Consider the following 5,718-nt stretch of genomic DNA (forward strand, 5'->3'; position numbering starts at 1 on the left):
GCCAGGGGGGTCCATGCACCAGCGCCGCATGTGAGGGGCAGGATGAAGGCGGCACCACTGTGAAACCTCCAGCTCAGGGACAGCCCTGTGCCCAGCTCCTTGCAGCGCCAGCCCCTGCAGCCTGACCTGGTCCAGCCCTGTCAGTGCGGTGCCCCGGGAGCCATGAAGCTGCCCAGCAGCAGTGCCTATGGCCTGTGGCTGCCACTCAGGACAGCTGGTGCCCATGCTGCTGGAGCTGGAGCTGCCCCAGGAGCAGTGCAGGGGTCAGTACAGTTGAGGTCTTGGAATGTATCTCTATTTATTGCATTGCAAAGTGGGTTTCCTTTATGCAACTTTAAGTTATGTGCTGTGTTCTAGGAATGCATGTACAGCACAAAGCGAGGGAAACATGTACTGTGGTTGTTATAGCCAGGGCTCTGCTATGCAAAATAGTTGCTCCTATCATGTAGTACTACTTCTTAGCCTTACAAGATAATTCAGTGTTCTATATTACAGTTGTCCTTATGTAATTTCATGTGCTTAATAACTTGGGTGTGCACTGTTTTCTGATGGATAGAATCATAGCTGCTTAAGCATTTGTAATTGACGGTGACAATTAGTGATTAACATACAAAAAGCTATTAACCTTGTTGCATCCAAGGGAAGGGAGATAGCCTTTTAACTTTTCTGTTTAATTCAGAAAGACCCTAATTCAGCAAAGCAAGTGAAGCAGCAGGTGTTTAAAGTGCTTTACTGAATTGGAGCTCCAATGAGAAAAGAAGGTAAGAATAACAATGAATTTATCATCATGTAGATATGTGTAATTTGCATTTCAGCTGAGTGGGCATATCTAAAAGAGACATTTACTGTGGAGCTGACTAATTAGCTCTGCAGTAAAGCGTGAGTGTCTACATCTACATGTGGGGTGCTGTTAGGCCAGAGTAAATTAATTCACTCCATTGTAGGATGGTACTGCTTGACAGAAGTACCATCCTATGGCAAAGTAATTTACTCTGCTGCAACACGCATATAAACTTTGACTGGGGCTGACTTCCGGCTAGCCCCACACTGTAGCACCCTCAGCCCCTCTGCAGCATATTGAGTTGGGTCAGAGCAGTCCCAGCCTGGCAGCATGAGCCCCTGGGGCCCTTTGCCAGCCAGGGGGCTGCTCTGCCCCAGCTAACATGCTGTGATTCTGGGTGCACATGCGAATGCTGTGCCTGGGAGCAATAAATTCTGTCATGAACTGCACCAGGGCTTATTGCATTGAATTAATTTCAGATGTAGCTGAGCCCATTGTCAGCTAACAAGAGTGGAAGATGAAGGGCCTGATTTTGGTAAGTTGGTGCCTTTTTATTTAGCCCTACTTTATCTCTGAGTGCTATTTGGATAAGTTATTACTTGAATCCTTTTACTAAAAGTAATGACCTACAGTGATGACCAACCATTCCAGTACGTTCTAAGAGTTGCTATTATACTTTCTCACTATGCCAGCAGGATGACTTAGTTGTAATGACTTAGAAAAGTAATTGTTTTAAAATCCACGTGTTACAGTTCATAAATATCAAGGCTTCATTCTCCCAAAATAACAAGTTGGTTTAAAAAAATATTACCACTCATGGGGCTGGTTTACTTTTCACTCAGTTTGATTCCACTTATATTTAATTCTATTCTGATCCTTCTGAATATCTGCTTTTCATGCATTAGTTCAGGGGTGGCCAACCTCCAGCACAAGTGCCACACAAGTTCAACAGGCAGCCTGTGTGCGACAGGTGGTAGATTGGGGAAGGGACAGGCAGCAGGGCAGTAGATGGGGCAGGGAGCAGAAAGCAGAGTAGCAGGTCAGGCAGGGAAGGGGGATCGGACTGACACAGGAAGGGCTAATTTGTGGCACTCCTGCCAAAAAGGTTGGCCCCCCACCACACTAACTGTCCCTCTGCATGCTTTCATGAGAGCATATGTAAACTGGCAGAATGTGGCTGGGATCCAGAACTGAGCTTAGGAAGGTGGGACAGGGGCAGCATTCTGAAGGGAAGTTGGTGGCTGCTAGAAGCCCAGTGAGAAGATCTGTTCTGTTGTGTCTGATACCCTCCTCACTGCACAGTGTTAGGCAAGGCAGAGTTTCCTTTGCAGAAGTATTGTTCTAGGTAGGGTCTTCTTACCCAGGCCTGTGGAATGCTCGAGCCTCATTGCTTGGAGGTGGGAAGGATTTCACCCTACTACACAGCCAGTTAGTCTGTGCCATCCTACCCTACCTTCTGCCTGACTTCATACTAACATGGCTAACCACTTCTCTACCCTTGTTGGGTTGTACTGGATGCTGTGGATACTTCTTGAAATAAAGCCTGGGTAGTGGGGGAGAAGGATTTAAAAAACATCAAACCAGAGCCACATTCTCCCTCTGAGCCAAGGAGTTTGCAGCCTTGAGGAGTGGGGAGGGGGAATCAAGTCGATCCAAGGAATCCTGAGCAAAGCAGGGCACATCCCCTCTTTTCTGCATCCCAGATATCCTCCCACTATTAAGTCCAGTCTACCCCAGCCAGCAAGTCGTCTTAAGAACTTTGCTGGCAGGGACCTTTCCCTTTCTTTTCTCCACCCACCAAACCCTTTATACTTCCTTGTTCCTAACTGTAAATACCATGTTTACCCTATTGTAGCACAAGTCACAATTTTGGGGATTACCTACCCTTCAATGGGGTGTTACTGTTGGTAACAGTTCTAGTATTGTGATATGTGCAATAAGGTAATTGTGAAAGCAAACCTAAAGGCTGCTTCTATCAGCAGCAGAAGTTATGGTACACAAAGACATTCATGAAGTTGTGGCACAGGCACCAGCTGCATCCTGAAGCTGTTGGCTGCAGTGGGAAACAATACAGTTGCTCACTCACTTTTTCTTCTGGGCTACTACTGCTATTGGAGAAAAAACTGTAAGTATGTAGGCAACTATCTTCCTCAGTAACTGCACACTGATTTTCTCCAAGCCTGATAATTGCAATCATAATAGGATGCAGTGAAGCAGTTGTCTTGGTATTGGCGCTAGCCATTTTCATTCTTCAGAAAAGTTGTGTATTATGCAGTCCTTCAGGACAGATGTTTGTGAGAGGTGGTGCTGTTAGCACATTCAGGCCTAGGAAATCCCATGAATCTATTGGGTTTTCTCCAAATTAATAAAAAGCTAACTACATGTTCAACTTAACTCTGTTAGGGATAAATCAGTCTAAATTATGGGTGCATGTAAATGCAATTTGCACATGTGCTGTGAAATAAATATGACCTAAAACATTCAGTTTTTAAGAAGTCTGAGTTAGTCAATTCCTCTGTTTAAAAGGTTGTGATATCTAAAAGAAAAGCCATATTATATTGCTTTTTCAAATGGCAGGTTAAAAAACAATAATGGATAACATGCTTCATTGTATCAGAGGACAGAGTTGGACTTAGCTGCACCTTTTCCATGCTGCTCTTCCAGCAAGTTTATTCTTACAGGACCTGCACTGGGGTAAACTGTCATAGCTCCCATGATTTCTGGAGATGATAAATTGACTTTGGAGCTATGACAACCTACTTTAATATTGTTGTACAACAGAAGTGTTCTGTCTCTGACTTGCCTTGTTATTTATATATGTTTTAGATGTTTTGATGTGGTATAGATAATAAAAAAGCAGTAAATGAATGATAGTATCAGGTTGACTGAGCAAGTGTAAATGGGATTTTTTTTTTGTGAACGTACAATATTAACAGGATAAGTACTGGATCACTGAGACCATTAACTAGGCTAAAGATTATAGGAATGGGTAGTCCAATGTGTTTTTCTATTATGTTTTTCTACTAATACAGCAAACCTATTGAAACTTGCAAGAAAAAATTAAACCAATTTTTATGAGTTCAACCATGCTTTTTTTTAAAACATAGTTTTAAGTTACTTTGTTTTGCAGCTTCAAAAAGAAGCATGAGAAGAAATTAATATTTAGCCCATGTTTAAATCCAGGGTTTTTATTTTAACTATAACCATAATATGCCCAGCTCCACATTTCTGTAAAGTGAAAAATGAACTGGAAAAGAACTATTTAAATTCTGACTTCTAAATACCTCTTTAGAGAAGGCCAATACCATGAGAGTTAATGGCAACTACTCAAGTTCAAGTGGAACAGGCTGGGTGAAGGCAGCGTACCAGAGAAAGGAGAGTGTTAAACAGAGATGTTGTTTGGAAGAAAGAATGCAAATAGCATTGAACTGTTGACCTGATTTAACATGCAATTTTATTGTACAAAATGAAGAAAATTTCAAGGAGAGAGAAGCAGCAAAATAATCCAGCAGTTTATATAGAAATGTACTAATAGAACAGTAATTTTCTTATTCATCACATTTATGAAAATAAGTCCTAGATTTTCTGCAGAGGTCTTTTTATATGAAATTCTTTTTTTTTTTAAATATAAATCTTGTCTTTCCTGTGTCCTGTAGGTTATAAATAGAATCAGACTGGATATTCTTGCTTTTTTAAATAAAAACCCCCTTTCCTACAGAGCCTTTAAATGGTATACTGGAACACTGTGTATGTTATTTATCTAATTCTGCACAAAAGAAAAATTTGAAGGACATATATATTTAATTTCAAATTTTAGTGTCAGGATGCACTAACACTTCACTCAGAATCTTGAATCCCTTAACTAAATCCAGAACTCAGTTTCACAGCTGGAAATGCAAGGACCTGAAGTCAACCTTAGGATGTTGTAAGTAGACCACTTATAGTTTCATTTTCTTCCTTCTCTCTTGGGGTAATTGCAGGATTTAATTTAATGTCAATGGGAGTTACTTGACTGGGACAGGAAGACAATTTTTCCCTGCCAGGGCATCTTGTGACTCAGGGGTACCTTGTACGAGATGCTTTCAAAATGGTTACATAGTATTAAGTAATCCTTATTTCTCAGTTGCTAAATTATGTCTTTTATGAAATGACATAATTTATTAAGTCATTGTATGTAGTTTTATTAAATGTCCACATACAACTCAGCAGGCAACCCACTTCTTTTTACAGATTAAAAATCCCTGCAGCCACATCCATGTCAGTGGTGAACTTCACCTGTCCCTAGAAGGGGGGGAGGAGTGTTTCCATCTAGCACACTTGTGTTGACCCAGTTTAAGCCTGCAGGTTGCTGAGCCACAAAAATCAGTTTCCAGGGTTGTCTGGAAATGCCAACACTACATCTGTTTACTACCACCCAACCCCAGGGTGGCAATTACAGGCACAGGGAGGTGGTTCAGTTAAAAAAACTCAAGGTCTAGGGCAGCTAACAGTTACTTTTTAAAGTATAAAGCACATATATTTGCAGCAAGAGAGGACACAGTCGGCTGGTAGAGAACAGGCTGCTTCCTCTTACTTCTTAGGGGCAAGAACATACTGAACTTTTTATAAAGAAGAAAAGTATTCCCGGAGTAAAGTGTTGTGAATAGGTCTGGACGGAGGAAGCATGCACTGCAGACTATGCCGGGCCATAAATAATAGAGTTCATTCATCTCAACACAGAGAACTTTAATTTAATCTTCGCTCTTCCTTTGCATGTGCCTAGAGCAGCGCTAGTGCTGGGGCCGTGCAGGGCTTGGGGCGGCGGCCAGGCGGAGCAGCAGAGGGTAGCGCCGCCCCCGGCCCCTTGCCCACGTCACAGCGCCCCCCCAGCCCCGGGGGAGGATTGCGGCGCGCGCGGACTGGAAGGGGCGGTGGGAAAGCCCGGCGGGCGGATCAGG

General features: G+C 42.6%; 1 long non-coding RNA gene across 1 annotated transcript in view; it reads left to right on the forward strand.

Moving 5' to 3' along the window:
* Positions 1-5,581, forward strand: part of LOC109288694 — a 7,656-nt gene extending 2,075 nt beyond the window's left edge. Inside the window, exons 2-4 of the long non-coding RNA XR_002095210.1 lie at positions 680-761; positions 1,261-1,316; positions 4,669-5,581. This is a non-coding gene — a long non-coding RNA (uncharacterized LOC109288694). The remainder of the gene's footprint in view (positions 1-679; positions 762-1,260; positions 1,317-4,668) is intronic.
* Positions 5,582-5,718: the final 137 nt, after the last annotated feature.

This window comes from Gavialis gangeticus, unplaced genomic scaffold, assembly GCF_001723915.1.
Source record: "Gavialis gangeticus isolate Ggan-Ray unplaced genomic scaffold, GavGan_comp1, whole genome shotgun sequence".
NCBI classification, from domain to species: Eukaryota; Metazoa; Chordata; order Crocodylia; family Gavialidae; genus Gavialis; species Gavialis gangeticus.